Consider the following 20,645-nt stretch of genomic DNA (forward strand, 5'->3'; position numbering starts at 1 on the left):
CTGTAGTGTGTGTGTGGGGGGGGGGAGGAGAGAGAGGTACTGTAGTGTGTGTGTGGGGGGTGGGGGGGTGGGGGGGGAGAGAGAGGTACTGTAGTGTGTGTGTTGGGGGGGGGGGGGGGAGAGGTACTGTAGTGTGTGTGTGTGGGGGGGAGGAGAGAGAGGTACTGTAGTGTGTGTGTGTGGGGGGGGGGGTGGGGGGGGAGAGAGGTACTGTAGTGTGTGTGTGTGGGGGGTGGGGGGTGGGGGAGGAGAGAGAGGTACTGTAGTGTGTGTGTGTGGGGTGGGGGGAGGTGAGAGAGGTACTGTAGTGTGTGTGTGGGGGGGGGGGGGGGGAGAGAGGTACTGTAGTGTGTGTGGGGGGGGGGGGTGGGGGGGAGGAGAGAGAGGTACTGTAGTGTGGGGGGGGGGGGGGAGAGAGAGGTACTGTAGTGTGGGGGGGGGGGGAGAGAGAGGTACTGTAGTGTGTGTGTGGGGGGGAGGAGAGAGAGGTACTGTAGTGTGTGTGTGTGGGGGGAGGAGAGAGAGGTACTGTAGTGTGTGTGTGTGGGGGGGGGGGTGGGGGGGAGAGAGAGGTACTGTAGTGTGTGTGTGTGGGGGGGGGGGAGAGGTACTGTAGTGTGTGTGTGTGGGGGGGGGGGGGAGGAGAGAGAGGTACTGTAGTGTGGGGGGGGGAGGAGAGAGGTACTGTAGTGTGTGTGGGGGGGGGGGGGGGGGTACTGTAGTGTGTGTGTGGGGGGGAGGAGAGAGAGGTACTGTAGTGTGTGTGTGGGGGGGGGGGTAGTTAGTATCACTTTCACATGACATTGAGGGAGTACCCGTAGCCCGGCGCCAACCCCCACCGCCACTGTAGCGACGCTGGCTCTGTCTGGAGTCTGTATTCATAATAAACCTCAGGAAGCCCCTCCCCCCCCGTACAGGCGCATCAATCATAGGAGGGTCAAAGGTCAGGTGATACAATGAGGAGACGATTATGGCCAACCAGAAGGCAGTGTCACAGGAGAATGGTACAGGGGCCTACTATTGCATATATCTATGCACTGGAATGTATGCAATTATCATCATTATTACACATTTCTGTCACTTTCAGCACACCATTACTAAAAGCCAACTACGTATGATAGAGAGCATAAGCATATCGTTGGTGCATAAACCCCGTAACGCCTTTTAATGTAGCCACTTGACATGCCATCAGTCAGTCCCTACAGGATTCCCCGATCGCAAATGTTTTGGAAAAATCAACAGTTCTCTGCATATAATGCAAGGGCTTGCAAATTTGACCCAATCACTGCACTCCTTTCGCATTAAAACAGTCGAATCATTGCAATATTATCGCATAACACTGACCCATCGCCGCAGTACAAAAAGAAGCACGCAATTTCAACCAATCACCACCCGTACATTTACTGCATAATATGGTTCAATCAACCGACACGTCAACAAACATTTTCCCTCGTCAGCTCTGTTTCACAATAAATTAGACAGAATGTGAAGAATGTCAGAGTTGCTGCAGCTAAATCAAGCACCTTAGCCTGCAAATATCCGCAACAATCCTGAGGGACTGATTATCTTTGATGAATATACGGATGAGCGATAGTGAGAAGAATAGTTTATTTGGTTGTGTTTACTGCAACACAGCACACTGTGTTGTGTCTGGGCATGAGCACAACTTTGGAGGAGAATCCCATTGGCAGCTTTCGTTTCGTTCGTTATTTCTAGGGATAGCTGTGGTAGTACGCAGTGTTTTAGGATATTTTTGGTCATGTGCAATATTTGGATCTGGTAAGTATTTGTATGTGTTCTTATTTTGAATCAGTACACTTATGCATTGTTTTGTTATATCTAGGTGTCCTGTGTGTGAAATATAGTGTGTTGCGTGTTGTGTTGTATTATGACTGTGTTGTGTTGTATTATGACTGTGTTGTGTTGTATTATGACTGTGTTGTGCTCCGGCTCCGGCCTGGTTTCTGCACGGTGTGACAGACAGTGTGCAGATAAAGTCAACCGGTTGGATGGAAAGTATAAAAAGGTTCTTCGGCTGTCCCCATAGGAGAAACCATTTTTGGTTTCAGGTAGAATCCTCTGTGGAAAGGGTTCTAAATAGAACCCAAAATGGTTCTACCTGGGTCCAAAAAGGGTTCCTCAAAGGGTTATCCTATTAGGACAGCCGAAAAAGGTTTTAAATAGCACCTCTTTTGTTCTAAGAGTGTAGGAGGGAATACTCTGTATCAGTATTCCAACAGCAAACCCCAATCCTATGGGACCATCCGCTCCTTTCTCCTCCACATCCCCTGTTCATGGATGCTGAACATGCGCCTCGTCATTTAGGCTCCCTCCCTCCCTCCCTCCCTCCCTCCCTCCAGCCATCCATCCACCCTCCTTCCCTCCTCCTGTAAGGGTTGTTGTGGAGGGCTAAAATGTTTCTGTCAGGATGAAGCTGGTGATTATCAAAGCAGGGATGAAAACTGGGGAGGGAGAGAACTCTGCTGTTTCCTTCTGTTCCAGTGCAGATACAATCTATGCATTTGTCTTGTGCAGAATCCTGCAGCGACAAAACAAGTGAACCTCCTACGTCGCCAATCACCCCCAGCGGAGATTCAAATGTGAAAAGAGTGCAGGACACTCAGTACTATAATACATTATCGCCTATCCCTCGGGTATGAAGGAGAATGTCCACCCGTCAAAGCCTTCTGTTTCAGAGAGGTGTAAGTAAGGCACAGCTTTTCAATGTTGGAGACGTGCAAATCATAACCAAAACCAATGAGCTTCCATTGATTCAGAATACGCTTGTTGTGTCACCTTCGCCCTTGACGTGTGTGTGTGTGTGTGTGTGTGTGTGTGTGTGTGTGTGTGTGTACGGTAACACTATGCCAATCTCATCCCTTTCAAAGACAAACTCCAGCTGCAGAGAGCAAAGCAAGGTCAATGAGATAAGAGGGAAGTGGAGGAGGGGGTAAAGAAAGGCTTGAGTAAAGAAGGAGAAGGGGGGTTGTGGCTGAGGAGGTGTGGGGGATGATAAATTAGTCTCTTTAAACCCATCGCGGCAATGCTTTAGATCCCCATCTCCACTCATTTCCCCCCCAAACAGATTACCCCTCTACCTTTACCTGTCCCTACTTTACCATTATCATCAACACTAATGGGGGGGTGGCAAGACTAAATAATACACACTCCATATGATACAGTGGCACTGTAGATACCATACAACACAGCCGTAGGATTTATAGCAGAACCAATCAATTATTATACTTTTTTTACCCCTTTTTCTCCCTAATTTCCTGGTATCCCAATTGATAATGTCGTGTCTTTGGCTATGCCGGATTAAGTGATATGACATGCTATTCTATAAAATCCTTTCTCTGTAATTAATATTACCTGATTGAGCTAATCATCTAAATGTAATTAACTAGAGAGTCGGGGCACCACAAAATAATATGTATAGAGCTGTTATCTTCCAAATAAACTCTTATTAAAGACCTAGTAATATTTTACATCAATAGCAGTCAATGTTAATCGTTACTTCTTGGTTATCTTCACGAACCCTGGCTAACAAGTTGAATCAGCAATACAAAATTGGGTTTAATTATTTATTTACTAAATACCTAACTAATCACACAGAATTACATATACAAAGAATGAATCATACCTTGATTACAAATTACATCATAAAGGAAAACGTCCCTGGCGGGCAGAACAGATATGACAGCTGGTTACACAAAAGAAAAGGGGCTGGGTTTGAGTGACAGAGCGGGAAGACTGAGGGACACAGGGAGAAGCTGTGCTATTGTAAATACAGTATCTTATGCATTCTAAATTACCACCCATTTGGAAAAGTCAAATGCAATAAATATTTACTCTGAGTGGTAGACGGAATACTCTGTCTGTTCTTTCCTAGCCCGCGTTTGCAGCTGATGTTGCTAACTCAAAGGCTAGGATATGTCACTTCTGTAGTGAATAAGAGTTCAAAGTTCATACCATTCGCAACCAAAGCTCATGCTTTGTTCTATAGTTGACATGTTAGTCCTTTTAACGCAGAGGCTGCAGACCTCACGTACTTGGAACCGGAGGTTACATTTTCGTCAAGGCTTTATATAGTGGAGCGAGAAGGGTGTGTCTGAAAAGTTGTATAACCCATGACTCTTCACAGGGGCGGGCCACTGATTGAGCAGAGCCCTAACCTTATGAAAACTCAAATCTCTCATTTGGAAGCTAAAATTACATTTAATCTCTTCACCAATAATTGTAATATTCAAACATTTAAATTGAACAACAATTCCATGTGAATGCGATAACTCTGATGTGTAGACTTTCCACTGTAGAGTTTATGTCATCCTATCATCGATGAGAATGTCTCAGATGACAACCGAACTGACATCATATTCATTAAGTACCACCGCATATGCTCAATTGGTCGGATTACCAGAATATAGTTAATTTCCCCCCACCTTCTGATGTTCCCAGAATCTCTAAGTCAAATGTCACAACAGTAGGGAAGAGAGAGGGAAAAGAGGTATTTATGACTATCATAAACCTACCCCCAAGCCAACGTCATGACAGTAGTTACAGTCTGGTTTCATCGCTGCCATCCCGTACAGACTCTGGAGAGGCGAAGGTCGAGAGCCGTGCATCCTCCGAAACACAACCGAGCTGAACTGCTTCTTGACATAATGCCCACTTAACCCGGTAGCCAGCCGCACCAATGTGTCGGAGGAAACGCTGTACACCTGGCGACCGTGTCAGCATGCACTGCACCCGGCCCACCACTGGTGTCGCTGGTGCGCGATGGAACTAGGACATCCCTGCCGGCCAAACCCTCTCCTAACCCAGACGACGCTGGGCCAATTGTTCACCGCTTGTTCACGTCTCCCGGTTGTGGCCGGCTGCCACAGAGCCTGGACTCGAACCCAGAATCTCTAGTGGCACAGCTAGCACTGCGATGCAGTGCCTTAGTCCACTGCGCCACTCGGGAGGCCTTGAACAAATTTATTTTCAATGGTTGGATTGATTAGTGGTTTTACACACATATATAGCTAGATATATTTTCACATCAACCATGTGATTTGAACAGTGACTGATTTCATTTAGATGCTCTTAAAAGCACCAATGGCAAATCAGACCATGGAGGTCAGCCGGGGTCGGAAATGCAGTACAGTATGGTCAATCTCTTCAATCACAAATAGACCACGAACGAAGCAACCCCGAGGTGATTCAACCCACATGTTTTAATAAACTGCGTGGTTTAGCCTGTTTGTGTTTCTACATTGAAGCTCGGGGGAAATTACTTGAACCCAGCGTTAGACCCGACATCGTCGGCTAACATGCCACCACTGTGTTACCACGGTAACCCTGATTAGCCGTTGCCATCCTGTGCATCACGAGGCTCATGTGTTTGTTTGGTCCAAAATGTAAATTCAGGGAGTAGACTGTTGATCAGGCAAACACACACACACATTTCATCACCCAAGGTTACTACTAATACTCATTGAAATATACATTTAGAGAATGCAACGTATTCCCATTAGTATGAAGTCTACAAAACTAACCCAATAAGCCTGTGCACAGTGATGCAATATTCTGATTGTATTGAGCAAGAGTGGGAAGGGCAGGAAATTGGAGGATGAGGTATTGTAGCTACATCCAGTTTTAATGAAACCTAATATGACTGTCTGTCTCTCTTCACCCTCCTATCCTACCGGCTTCGATTTCTCATCACTCTAAGCTCCATATGTGTGTGTGTGTGTGTGTGTGTGTGTGTGTGTGTGTGTGTGTGTGTGTGTGTGTGTGTGTGTGTGTGTGTGTGTGTGTGTGTGTGTGTGTGTGTGTGTGTGTGTGTATGACAGTGATGGAGATGTGTATGCTGGCAGAAGTGAGAGCAGAATTATACTGCCTGATCAACCACTGGATAAATCCCATCACAATGATCTCACGCTGTGTTTCTAATACACAATGAAATGAAACACAGACTTCCCCACCAGGAAGCTCTCGGGTACAGTATGTTGTGGTGGACTTTAATTACAAGTGCTTCACAGGAACCTGGTAAAATGATGTTTGTTGTGTAGCTAGTCACTGAATGGCTCTGAATTCACATGCAGTCAAAGCTATAACCTCTTTTGGAGCTAGTGCTCTAGTGTAGTGCTCTAGTATAGTGCTCTAGTATAGTGCTCTACTATCCTGATGTCGGCAGCAGATGAAAGTTGTATTCACAGCATTGATAACTTAGCTAGCTTAACTTAGCTAGAAAACAAGTTATATTAAGTGGCTAGCTAACAATATCATAATTTGGTGGCTAATCAGACAGAGCTAACTAATCAGCTGAGCTAGCAAACAAAACAACAAAAGTATAAATTCGGATTTGAAAAATACTCCACCAACTGGCTCTGCATTTCAGGAATCACAGTAGCAAGTAGGATACTCCTGGTCCACTGTTCAGTTAGTGGACTCTCTCTCTCTCAAACACACACACACACACACACACACACACACACACACACACACACACACACACACACACACACACACACACACACACACACACACACACACACACACACACACACACACACACACACACACAAACAATATCTATAAATAATCCTGCCACCCATTATACACACACACATTAGGAATCTCCTCTAAGAGTGGAGAGAGGGATAAACCTTAGCACTGCTAACAGACAGATGGACATTAGAATCTAGAGGCAACCAATGTAAGAACAGATCAGTTCAGGTAAAGGTAATAACTAAGCAGGAAATTATATGGATACAATAAGCTATGATTATAAGAACGTAGGCACAGTGTGCAGGAGAGAGAGAGAGAAAATATTGTGTGTGCATTCCCTTCTTCGCACCCTGGGGGTTTGGGAGTAAGCACAGACCTCTGCCAAACCTAAGGATGTGCACTTACTTGTGTGTAGTGGAAGTACCAGCCCCTCATTAACTGTCCCCCTCTCGCTTTGTGCAGACCCCAGTCTGTCAGGGAATGGGTGGGCCCTGCTTTAGATCCCAGTCTGTCAGGGAATGGGTGGGCCCTGCTTTAGACCTGTCTGTCAGGGAATGGGTGGGCTCTACTTTAGACTCCAGTCTGTCAGGGAATGGCTGGGCTCTGCTTTAGACTCCAGTCTGTCAGGGAATGGCTGGGCTCTGCTTTAGACTCCAGTCTGTCAGGGAATGGCTGGGCTCTGCTTTAGACCCCAGTCTGTCAGGGAATGGGTGGGCCCTGCTTTAGACCCCAGTCTGTCAGGGAATGGGTGGGCCCTGCTTTAGAACCCAGTCTGTCAGGGAATGGGTGGGCCCTGCTTTAGACCCCAGTCTGTCAGGGAATGGGTGGGCCCTGCTTTAGACCCCAGTCTGTCAGGGAATGGGCGGGCCCTGCTTTAGAACCCAGTTTGTCAGGGAATGGGTGGGCCCTGCTTTAGACCCCAGTCTGTCAGGGAATGGGTGGGCTCTGCTTTAGAACCCAGTCTGTCAGGGAATGGGTGGGCCCTGCTTTAGAACCCAGTCTGTCAGGGAATGGGTGGGCACTGCTTTAGACCCCAGTCTGTCAGGGAATGGGTGGGCCCTGCTTTAGAACCCAGTCTGTCAGGGAATGGGCCTTTAGCCCAAGAGGTTTAGAATCGAGGACTGGCGATAGATTAAGAATTAAGAGTTTGGGTTGTGGTACGCTGATACTAGATCACTGCTTAAGATGCATCGAGAGGAGAGAAGAGAGAGGAGAGAGGGAGCGAGCGAGCGCGTTGGTGAGAATGAGAGAGATGGCTTTAGAATAAGGCAGTCTGTTCAGTCTGTTCTGTATGAGTGCTTTGACTTGAGATAAATGGAAATTGTTTGCTGTTGTTTTTCCCTTGTTACATCTGTAAGATGGATGATGTGGCAGAGACATTGATGTCAGGCCGTAACAGGCCACGATGCATATCCACGCACACGCACACACACACACAGAGGAAGAAGTCAATGTGATTAGACTACACAGGCCCGACTACTGGACCACGGATGGCTGGCTACGGATAAACAGATGAGAGAAGGATGCATTTGACATATCTGGGTTATGAAATCTTCCTCCCATTCTGCCATCCCCATCTCTCAACTGCCTTCCAAGACACGCCAGTTCAGGATTGAACTGTGCCATTTTCTCTCGGCGACCTGGAGATTACAGAGTATTCCCGTAATCTGTGTTGCTCTAACGATCTCAGAGCGGTCGTGATTCAAGTCATGTGCAGTACTTTACTCTACAGTATGTTGTTTTTATTGTCTCGGAGATTGAATTGCATAACTCTATCTCCTCAGTGGTTCCTGATGAGGAGTGGCACGATGGGGATGAAGATGGGGTGGATCCTGTACCGAGGACACCACAGGAATGAGTTAGTCCTTTACATTTCAAAAACTAAAAGCATTGTGGACAAATCATTCACTAAACCCTAAACCTCAACTAAATCTTGTAATAAATCATGTGGAAATTGAGCAAGTTGAGGTGACTAAACTGCTTGGAGTAACTCTGGATTGTATACGGTCATGGTCAAAACAGATTGATACAACAGTAGCTAAGATGGGGAGAAGTCTGGCCATAATAAAGCGCTGCTCTACTTTCTTAACAACACTATCAACAAGACAGGTCCTACAGGCCCTAGTTTGGTCGACCTGGACTACTGTTCAGTCGTGTGGTCAGGTGCCACAAAGAGGGACTTAGGAAAATTACAATTGGCTCAGAACAGGGCAGCACGGCTGGCCCTTGGATGTACACAGACAGCAAACATTAATAATATGCATGTCAATCTCTCCTGGCTCAAAGTGGAGGACAGACGTTATCACTACTTGTATTTGTTAGAAACACAAAGCTGTCTGTTCAAACGACTAGCACACAGCTCAGACATCTATGCACAAGACATGACACCACAGGTCTCTTTACAGTCCCCAAGTCCAGAACAGACTATGGGAGGCACACAGTATTACATGGAGCCATGACTACATGGAACTCTTTTCCACATCAGGTAACTAATGCAGCAGTAAAATCATGTATTTTAAGACACCTTATGGAACAGCGGGGACTGTGAAGCAACACAAACATAGGCACAGACACATGCATACAAACACGATAACATACGCACACGTACACATGGATTTTGTGTTGTAGATATGTGGTAGTGGAGTAGTGTGTTGTGAAATCTGCTATGAATGTATTGTAATGTTTTTAAAATTGTATAACTGCCTTCATTTTGCTGGACCCCAGGAAGAGTAGCTGCTGCCTTAGCAGGAACTAATGGGGATCCATAATAAACCCCAGTAAGAGTAGCTGCTGCCTTAGCAGGAACTAATGGGGATCCATAATAAACCCCAGGAAGAGTATCTGCTGCCTTAGTAGGAACTAATGGGGATCCATAATAAACCCCAGGAAGAGTAGCTGCTGCCTTAGCAGGAACTAATGGGGATTAATAATAAACCCCAGGAAGAGTAGCTGCTGCCTTAGCAGGAACTAATGGGGATCCATAATAAATACAAATACCACCAGGAGTCATTACGACGACAACGTCAAAGCCACTGATCACAGGTAACTGGATCGCACTTAACATTACACAAACACAAATAAGATACTGGACACACAAAGATACGCACGCACACACCCTTAGAAACACACACACACACACACACACTTGAACACACTACAGTGCCTTGCGAAAGTATTCGGCCCCCTTGAACTTTGCGACCTTTTGCCACATTTCAGGCTTCAAACATAAAGATATAAAACTGTATTTTTTTGTGAAGAATCAACAGCAAGTGGGACACAATCATGAAGTGGAACGACATTCATTGGATATTTCAAACTTTTTTAACAAATCAAAAACTGAAAGATTGGGCGTGCAAAATTATACAGCCCCTTTACTTTCAGTGCAGCAAACTCTCTCCAGAAGTTCAGTGAGGATCTCTGAATGATCCAATGTTGACCTAAATGACTAATGATGATAAATACAATCCACCTGTGTGTAATCAAGTCTCCGTATAAATGCACCTGCACTGTGATAGTCTCAGAGGTCCGTTAAAAGCGCAGAGAGCATCATGAAGAACAAGGAACACACCAGGCAGGTCCGAGATACTGTTGTGAAGAAGTTTATAGCTGGATTTGGATACAAAAAGATTTCCCAAGCTTTAAACATCCCAAGGAGCACTGTGCAAGCGATAATATTGAAATGGAAGGAGTATCAGACCACTGCAAATCTACCAAGACCTGGCCGTCCCTCTAAACTTTCAGCTCATACAAGGAGAAGACTGATCAGAGATGCAGCCAAGAGGCCCATGATCACTCTGGATGAACTGCAGAGATCTACAGCTGAGGTGGGAGACTCTGTCCATAGGACAACAATCAGTCGTATATTGCACAAATCTGCCCTTTATGGAAGAGTGGCAAGAAGAAAGCCATTTCTTAAAGATATCCATAAAAAGTGTTGTTTAAAGTTTGCCACAAGCCACCTGGGAGAGACACCAAACATGTGGAAGAAGGTGCTCTGGTCAGATGAAACCAAAATTGAACTTTTTGGCAACAATGCAAAACGTTATGTTTGGCGTAAAAGCAACACAGCTCATCACCCTGATTACACCATCCCCACTGTCAAACATGGTGGTGGCAGCATCATGGTTTGGGCCTGCTTTTCTTCAGCAGGGACAGGGAAGATGGTTAAAATTGATGGGAAGATGGATGGAGCCAAATACAGGACCATTCTGGAAGAAAACCTGATGGAGTCTGCAAAAGACCTGAGACTGGGACGGAGATTTGTCTTCCAACAAGACAATGATCCAAAACATAAAGCAAAATCTACAATGGAATGGTTCAAAAATAAACATATCCAGGTGTTAGAATGGCCAAGTCAAAGTCCAGACCTGAATCCAATCAAGAATCTGTGGAAAGAACTGAAAACTGCTGTTCACAAATGCTCTCCATCCAACCTCACTGAGCTCGAGCTGTTTTGCAAGGAGGAATGGGAAAAAATTTCGGTCTCTCGATGTGCAAAACTGATAGAGACATACCCCAAGCGACTTACAGCTGTAATCGCAGCAAAAGGTGGCGCTACAAAGTATTACCTTAAGGGGGCTGAATAATTTTGCACGCCCAATTTTTCAGTTTTTGATTTGTTAAAAAAGTTTGAAATATCCAATAAATGTTGTTTCACTTCATGATCGTGTCCCACTTGTTGTTGATTCTTCACAAAAAAATACAGTTTTATATCTTTATGTTTGAAGCCTGAAATGTGGCAAAAGGTCGCAAAGTTCAAGGGGGCCGAATACTTTCGCAAGGCACAAAATACACAAGCCCTCCAATCACTCCTCGCTTACTTACTTCCCCAATCTAGCTCAACACACTGTCAGTTTGAAGAGCAAAGCAGCCTATTACTGTTACAATCTGTCTGAGAGTCACAACAGCCAGGCAGAAACATTTCCCTCAGCCCTTCCTACAGTCTCTAATTGCCTCCAAAGGGAGGTGACTGTTGGCTGGAATCGTGTTGTTGAACATTTACCAGCCGGAGTCTAGCTAAGGACCTCTCTCCCTCTCTTCGTTTGATTAGTAGCAACCCTTTTCAGAAGAACAACTCAGGTAGAGAGGAAGTAGAAACATCTGGTGGATGGTCAGTAAAGATTCATTAATCATGTGATAATTAAGAGGTTCATTTGAAACCCACTTCTCCGCAGCAGATGTAACCCACATTACTGCCCAGAAATAGCAGACCTATTCAGCCAAATAGTAAAAATAGACTAGTTAAATGTGCTACTGCAGATGACGTGACACCACAGAGGCTTGTGTGTGTGAGAGAGAGAATCTGCTGCCTCCTTATCATGCAAATCAAATATCAAATCAGTCCATAACATGTTCCTATGTAGGACTGTAGCAGGCCAGGGTCTGTTGATGTAAAGGAGTTTTGGGATCATATCAGATCTTTCCACTTTTTTTGCCACAAAATACAATTCTCTCCTCTTCAATGTGCATGACAGCTCCTCCAACAGTCGTTCCGGCTGAATTGCCTTTCTGAGGACAGTGAAATTGAAAGTGAAGGAAAACAGATGAAAGCTAAATGAAGCCTTGGATTTTCCTGACGCGGGGACAACAGGAGACCAATTAGAAAGATGGAGGGGAGGATGTCAGTGGGAGTTGAGTTCTGCAGTCAGGTGTCAAGGTTTACACTGGGATCCTGGAACAAATAGTCTTCAACTGGTTCCTTTCCTCCTATTTCCTTGATGACCACTGATGTTCTAATTTACCTATCAAATCAAATCAAATCAAATCAAATTGTATTTGTCACATACACATGGTTAGCAGATGTTAATGCGAGTGTAGCGAAATGCTTGTGCTTCTAGTTCCGACAATGCAGTAATAACGAACAAGTGATCTAACTAACAATTCCAAAAAAAACTACTGTCTTATACACAGTGTAAGGGGATAGAGAATATGTACATAAAGATATATGAATGAGTGATGGTACAGAGCAGCATAGGCAAGATACAGTAGATGATATCGAGTACAGTATATACATATGAGATGAGTATGTAAACCAAGTGGCATAGTTAAAGTGGCTAGTGATACATGTATTACATAAGGATGCAGTCGATGATATAGAGTACAGTATCTACGTATGCATATGAGATGAATAATGTAGGGTAAGTAACATTATATAAGGTAGCATTGTTTAAAGTGGCTAGTGATATATTTACATCATTTCCCATCAATTCCCATGATTAAAGTGGCTGGAGTAGAGTCAGTGGCATTGACAGTGTGTTGGCAGTAGCCACTCAATGTTAGTGGTGGCTGTTTAACAGTCTGATGGCCTTGAGATAGAAGCTGTTTTTCAGTCTCTCGGTCCCAGCTTTGATGCACCTGTACTGACCTCGCCTTCTGGATGACAGCGGGGTGAACAGGCAGTGGCTCGGGTGGTTGATGTCCTTGATGATCTTTATGGCCTTCCTGTAGCATCGGGTGGTGTAGGTGTCCTGGAGGGCAGGTAGTTTGCCCCCAGTGATGCGTTGTGCAGACCTCACTACCCTCTGGAGAGCCTTACGGTTGAGGGCGGTGCAGTTGCCATACCAGGCGGTGATACAGCCCGCCAGGATGCTCTCGATTGTGCATCTGTAGAAGTTTGTGAGTGCTTTTGGTGACAAGCCGAATTTCTTCAGCCTCCTGAGGTTGAAGAGGCGCTGCTGCGCCTTCCTCACGATGCTGTCTGTGTGAGTGGACCAATTCAGTTTGTCTGTGATGTGTATGCCGAGGAACTTAAAACTTGCTACCCTCTCCACTACTGTTCCATCGATGTGGATGGGGGGGTGTTCCCTCTGCTGTTTCCTGAAGTCCACAATCATCAGTTGATGTGATGAAAATTAATCAAAGGGGGGCATATTAAGAGTATTAAAGGCCCAGTGCTGTCAAAAACGTGATTTACCTGTGTTTTATATATACAGGTAACTGCCAAAATAATGGAAACCCTTGAGTAAATGAAGGTTCTGGTGGCTCTGTGGGGTGCATTTTTCTAGCATGGTTTAGGTCCACTCGATCCCTTAGAGGGCAAGGTAAATGTCAATTAATACACAGCCATTCTGAGTGATCACCTTCAACCTATGGTGAATCATGTCTATCCTGATGGGAGTGGAGCCCCCATCCACAGGGCACGAGTGGTCACTGAATGGTTTGATGAGCATGAAAACGATGTAAGCCATATGCCATGGCCGTCTCAGTCACCAGATCTCAACCGATGAATGGAACACTTATTGGAGATTCTGGAGCGCCACCTGAGACAGTGTTTTCCACCACCATCAACAAAACACCAAATGATGGAATTTCTGGTGGAATAATGGTGTCGCATCCCTCCTATAGAGTTCCAGACACTTGTAGAATCTACGCCAACTTGCCAAGGCACATTGAAGGTGTTCAGGTGCCTCGTGCTGGCCAACTTGCCGAGGCACATTGAAGGTGTTCAGGTACCTCGTGGTGGCCAACATCCTATTATGACACTTTATGTTGCTGGTTCATTTATTTTGTCAGTTACCTGTATTTCCACACTATGAGGTTGGAATAATAGTGTGAAATTGTGAAAATGCTGATAATGCCGTATTAACGTAAGAGCTGTTTGACAAGACCGGCTGTGATTTCTGCCTGTTCAGGTGGGATGGATTTTGGACTGCCTGGCGACAGGCAATATTTAATAATAATTTGGGGGTGCTTATATTTCTCCTGTTACACACAAGTGTATAATGGGAATGTGTTTCTTGCATATCCCAACTCTCCCTGAGACACCCACAGAGAGTGGGGTCATGGCCAGGGTCACGTACAATGCCCCAGAAGTAATTAGAGTTAAGTGCCTTGCTCAAGGGAACAGTGACAGACTTTTCTCCTTGTCGGCTCTGGTACGCGAACCAGAGACCTTTCGGTTACTGGCCCAACATTAACCTTGAGGCTACCTGCTGCCCATAGACCAATAACAAAGAGAGTTTTAAACCTCTCTGCCAATAACAGCTAGTTTTGAGGTTCCATATCCCTCCCATAAAGCTTAGGACCCTCACTCAGACCACTACCATAGTCCTAGCTTGAGAAATGTGTCACGTTCTGACCATAGTTCTTTTGTGTTTTCTTTGTTTTAGTGTTGGTCAGGACGTGAGCTGAGTGGGCATTCTATGTTCTATGTCTAGTTTGTCTATTTCTATGTTTGGCCTGATATGGTTCTCAAGCAGAGGCAGGTGTTAGTCATTGTCTCTGATTGGGAACCATATTTAGGTAGCCTGTTTTGTGTTGGGTTTTGTGGGTGGTTGTCTTCTGTCATTGCACTAGATAGGACTGTTTCAGTTTTCACATTTGTTGTTTTGTATTTTGTAGTGTTCTCGTGTATGTTTTGTAGTGTTCACGTGTATGGTCTTGATTAAACATGTTGAACTCTGACCACGCTACATTTTGGTCCTCCTCTCCTTCAGCGGAAGAAAACCGTTACACTAAGAAGCATTTATTTGATTTTTTTTACAATTTTAATTGAAAAAAATAACAAAGTACTTAATTGATGCCCAGAAATGATTTGATATTGAGATAAAAACAGACGCAGTTAAGGCATAACTGAGTTAAAAGACATACATCACCATGGAAACATTAAAATAGTAAAAAATTGTCTGATACTAATCGCTCAACTTCTGTTGAACTATGGGAACCTTACAGTATGTTCGCAACTCTGGTATGTTTCAATGGCGATTTAAACAGACGCACAGAAAAGACAACACTTTGATCCGAGTTGGATCATCGTCAGGTCATCTTTTTCTTGAATACGTTATTCTGTCCTGCACCTGATGAGTTGGAATTTCCTTTTTCTTTTCTCTATTTTCTAACCCTCTACAAAAATCTCTGCCCAAGCTATTGTAAAGGAGCTTGCTATTGATTATGGTGTCTACATATATACAGACATAGGCTGTTGGCATTGAATCCGGGCAGTGACATGACATTCATATATGTGACTGACTGTAAACCTGAGGGGTTCATCACAAGTGGAATGTAGACTACAACTAGGCAGCAACACGCGATGGAACGGACCGGACTACGCTGTCCCCGTCGCACGGCCACATTCCAACAGGGGCGGGTATCCAGGCTGGCGGACTGGCTGGACGCTCCGATGGGCGATTATTTGACCCGAGCGAGACAGGCAGGAACCCTTGGCTCTAGTCCAGAAACCCCAGTCACGTTTTCCACTGTACCCGCGGGGCAGCTAGGGCATCGCCCAGGAAAGTAAACAAACGGGCGGAACAAGCGACTGGCCTGCCACAACATGACCACCCTTATCTGTGGCAGTTGCCTCGCCTGGCGCTTCCCGTTTGTGTTAAACCCCGCCCACATCTTCCACACTGTGCAGGCAGGGTGTCTGGTATGACAATATTACATCATTATTGTTACGACACTGCTTCTCGTCTCTCCTGTAGTAATAGCCATCTTCAAAAGGAATCTTTTAGTGACAGATAAGCAACATATCAGGCACCTTCTCTTATCATAACATGATTACAATTTAACCAGTCTGTAGGTGTCATCATCAGGGATGGTTCCAAAGAGTTACTGACTCATACAGGTGGCTGAAAAATAGTGGGCTGAACCAACACTAATATTCTATGGGGGTGCCATGTTATTGCTTTTGGGGAGGGGCACTGATTTGTTATGGGAGTGCCCAGAACCCCTGGCAGCCAGTGTAATTCTAACGCTGTCAGAACAAATACAATTTATTGTTCATTTCACCCTCCAGATTAGTTGAGTAATAAGCTATGTCAGAGCTGTTAGTGTGCTGATTCACCTCAGTGGATTTTAGACGTGTACAAGACTGTTGTAACTGCAGAGTCTGCTATATAGTCAGCTGAACGGACACTCATTAAATGCGCAACTGTGCAAAACCTAAAGGGAATGTATCAATAGCCATGTTGTGCTAGGGTATACTATATCCTACAGGGGACTAGAGAGAGATAGAGAAACATCATGGAACGATGCACGGAGGAACCTCTTTAATAAACACGTTTCCTTTCTGCCCATTAAAGATTCAGCGGGCCTAATTAAAAAACCCTGCATCGGGGGAAAACAAAGCCTCTTAAAACATTGGCAGTCAGTATTTCACTGCATTAGCGCCATGATTAAAGCCCCGGTCGCCCGTCTCGTAACCGTCTGTCAGAGGTCAAATAAAAATGGTGACGTTGTGCCGCAAGACAGATCGATCACTCAGGTTCATATTTCCCAGAGCTTGACGGGTTCGTCATCAACTCACACCGAATCTCGGGAGTCGGTGGCTGAGCACGGAATGAAGACTAAACGAGTTCCAAAAGAAGACCATCAGTACTCTGCAGGACAGCGCTGAGGTTTATGTTGAAGCCCCTCTTTAAAAGGATCAGCCACTCGAGTCAGGCTTTGATAGAAATGTTCAGGAGTCAATGTTGTGGTTTGGGCTTCCTGATTAGAGTGGGGAGGTTTCTTTGGTCGGCGAATGAGAGGGACCAGGGAGGCTGATGGGAGGTGGAGCATACAGTCTTAATAACAACCTTTCTACAACACACCATGTTAACAGGAAGCACTCTTGCATTAAACTGAGAGAAAAAGGCACTGGATTTTGTGTTTCAGCATCCTCAATATGGTTGAATGGCCACATGTATGCACACCATACCCAAAGCTGTTCACATTAGAGCTCAATTGAGCCAGGGTTTGCCAGGCAGTGTATTTAGACAGGGAGAGAGTGAGAGAGCGAGAGAGAGAGAAGGGGCAATGCGGGAGGAAGAGAGAGACACACAACAATGGGGTAGAGGTTATGAGAGGAAGAGAGAGACACACAACGATGGGGTAGAGGTTATGATGGGGTAGAGGTTATGAGAGGAAGAGAGAGACACACACAACGATGGGGTAGAGGTTATGATGGGGTAGAGGTTATGAGAGGAAGAGAGAGACACACACAACGATGGGGTAGAGGTTATGATGGGGTAGAGGTTATGAGAGGAAGAGAGAGACACACACAACGATGGGGTAGAGGTTATGATGGGGTAGAGGTTATGAGAGGAAGAGAGAGACACACACAACGATGGGGTAGAGGTTATGAGAGGAAGAGAGAGACACACAACGATGGGGTAGAGGTTATGATGGGGTAGAGGTTATGAGAGGAAGAGAGAGACACACAACGATGGGGTAGAGGTACCTAGGTGTCTGGCTAGACTGTAAACTCTCCTTCCAGACTCATATCAAACATCTCCAATCGAAAATCAAATCAAGAGTCGGCTTTCTATTCCGCAACAAAGCCTCCTTCACTCTCGCCGCCAAACTTACCCTAGTAAAACTGACTATCCTACCGATCCTCGACTTTGGCGATGTCATCTACAAAATTGCTTCCAACACTCTACTCAGCAAACTGGATGCAGTTTATCACAGTGCCATCCGTTTTGTCACTAAAGCACCTTATACCACCCACCACTGCGACTTGTATGCTCTAGTCGGCTGGCCCTCGCTACATATTTGTCGCCAGACCCACTGGCTCCAGGTCATCTACAAGTCCATGCTAGGTAAAGCTCCGCCTTATCTCAGTTCACTGGTCACGATGGCAACACCCATCTGTAGCACGCGCTCCAGCAGGTGTATCTCACTGATCATCCCTAAAGCCAACACCTCATTTGGCCGCCTTTCGTTCCAGTACTCTGCTGCCTGTGACTGGAACGAATTGCAAAAATCGCTGAAGTTGGAGACTTTTATCTCCCTCACCAACTTCAAACATCTGCTATCTGAGCAGCTAACCGATCGCTGCAGCTGTACATAGTCTATTGGTAAATAGCCCACCTATTTTCACCTACCTCATCCCCATACGGTTTATATTTATTTACTTTTCTGCTCTTTTGCACACCAATATCTCTACCTGTACATGACCATCTGATCATTTATCACTCCAGTGTTAATCTGCAAAATTTTAATTATTCGCCTACCTCCTCATGCCTTTTGCACACAATGTATATAGACTCCCCTTTTTTTTCTACTGTGTTATTGACTTGTTAATTGTTTACTCCATGTGTAACTCTGTGTTGTCTGTTCACACTGCTATGCTTTATCTTGGCCAGGTCGCAGTTGCAAATGAGAACTTGTTCTCAACTAGCCTACCTGGTTAAATAAAGGTGTTCTCAACTAGCCTACCTGGTTAAATAAAGATGTTCTCAACTAGCCTACCTGGTTAAATAAAGGTGAAATAAAAAAATAAAAATAAAAAATGGGGTAGAGGTTATGATGGGGTAGAGGTTATGATGGGGTAGAGGTTATGATGGGGTAGAGGTTATGATGGGGTAGAGGTTATGAGAGGAAGAGAGAGACACACAACGATGGGGTAGAGGTTATGAGAGGAAGAGACACACACACAACGATGGGGTAGAGGTTATGATGGGGTAGAGAGAGACACAACGATGGGGTAGTGGTTATGATGGGGTAGAGGTTATGAGAGGAAGAGAGAGACACAACGATGGGGTAGAGGTTATGATGGGGTAGAGGTTATGATGGGATAGAGGTTATGAGAGGAAGAGAGAGACACACAACGATGGGGTAGAGGTTATGAGAGGAAGAGAGAGACACAACGATGGGGTAGAGGTTATGAGAGGAAGAGAGAGCGTGTGTGTCAGAGAGAGAGAGAAAAAAAGAAGAATGGTCTTCGAGGGAGGAAACAGGACCAGTATAGAAGAGACGTCACAAACAAAACAGTCCATTACGGATCTGGGACTGAGACGGGGTGGGGAAACAGACAGCTACCATACAACACAATCAGAGGAGCTAGGGTCTCATATATCACAACAGAAAAGGGACAACTTAAATGTATAAATACATTACTTAGTTTTGTGGTACAGAAGTTTGTACATAAATCGAGGTTGCATAACAACATGCAATCAATGTACCACCAGACATGATCTATTCTTGTTTATCATCCAAACTGCATTTTAGTACCATACAGACCACATTTTGGGACCATTTGACAAATGCCTGGGTTGCATTATACAATATTCAAAAGCATCCTTATTTTACTCAAATCCAACCCACAGTCCACTTCACACCACTATCACAGACAGACGTTTCACAGAGTCACAAGGTACTCTACATCTAGCAGCCCACAAATCATGCAGCTCTGTAACTGCTAGTACCTCCCTGTATACCAGGATATCCTGCTCGTTTGTCTCTGTCTCTGTAGCCCAATAAGGAGCCTGGTGGGAGGACGGTTCATAATAATGTCTGGAACGGAGCGAACAGAATGATACCATTCCATTGATTCTGCTCCAGCCTTTACCACGAGCCTGTCCTCCTACATTAAGGTGCCACCAACCTCCTGTAGATTATATCTGATAGGGCTGGGCTTGAATGACTGATGAGGCTGTGTGTCTGTGTCTGGATACAAGATGTAATTCGGCCTGTTTGTGTTTTCACGTCTTCAATAGGAGGAGTGAGGAGAAGCATGGAAATAAATGGGTGCCGCTGGTCTGTTTGATGTCCTAGCTGATCAGTTTTACTGAAGTGGCATTGATTGAGGATAATGCTTTAAATAATGGCTATTATGGACGTCACGTAAGATGTTGGCTGCCGAAGTCTGCTCGCTTTGAAAAGGAAGAGCCTAAAACCGTGCGAGGGAAACCGTCGCTAGTGCCCATCCGTGATGCATTTGTGTGTAATGACTACTAGGTACACACATCCAAGTCATCTTCCATGCATTATCTTACCAGTAGCCTTTATAAACATATACATTTAACAGCGCAGATTAGTCTTGCAGCCATGCCAGAGTTCTAACATACACGCATGTACAATTTAAAAAGGGACACTCCAAGTCTGTCCTGAACCAAGCCACAAACAGCCATTTCCTCCCACGGTGCACTGAATAACATGTATAATACAATCATCGTCAGCCATGTTTGTATGGAAACAACAGATGTTCACTGGCTGCTTATGTCATAGAAAGAAGGAATCAGCTCTGTGGTCTTCAGGCCCCACTGATCTGCCCTTTTCTCTTCCCCCTTTCTAGGCCGAGTCCAGTTGGAGGTTTCCTCCTAACAGCCTTAGCCCACATGCTTTCACAGACTTGGCCCTCAGCCCACATGCTTTCACAGACTTGGCCCTCAGCCCATTAGTGTCTAGGCTCGAATGTTGAGTAAACGCTGTGTATTCTCATGTGT

At 45.2% G+C, this 20,645-nt stretch overlaps 1 protein-coding gene across 1 annotated transcript in view; it reads left to right on the forward strand.

Moving 5' to 3' along the window:
• Positions 1 to 20,645, forward strand: part of LOC109878566 (proline-rich transmembrane protein 4-like) — a 36,451-nt gene that overhangs the window by 12,787 nt on the left and 3,019 nt on the right. The gene's annotated exons all lie outside the window — the stretch shown is intronic.

This window comes from Oncorhynchus kisutch, linkage group LG19 (genome assembly GCF_002021735.2).
Source record: "Oncorhynchus kisutch isolate 150728-3 linkage group LG19, Okis_V2, whole genome shotgun sequence".
NCBI lineage: Eukaryota > Metazoa > Chordata > Actinopteri > Salmoniformes > Salmonidae > Oncorhynchus > Oncorhynchus kisutch.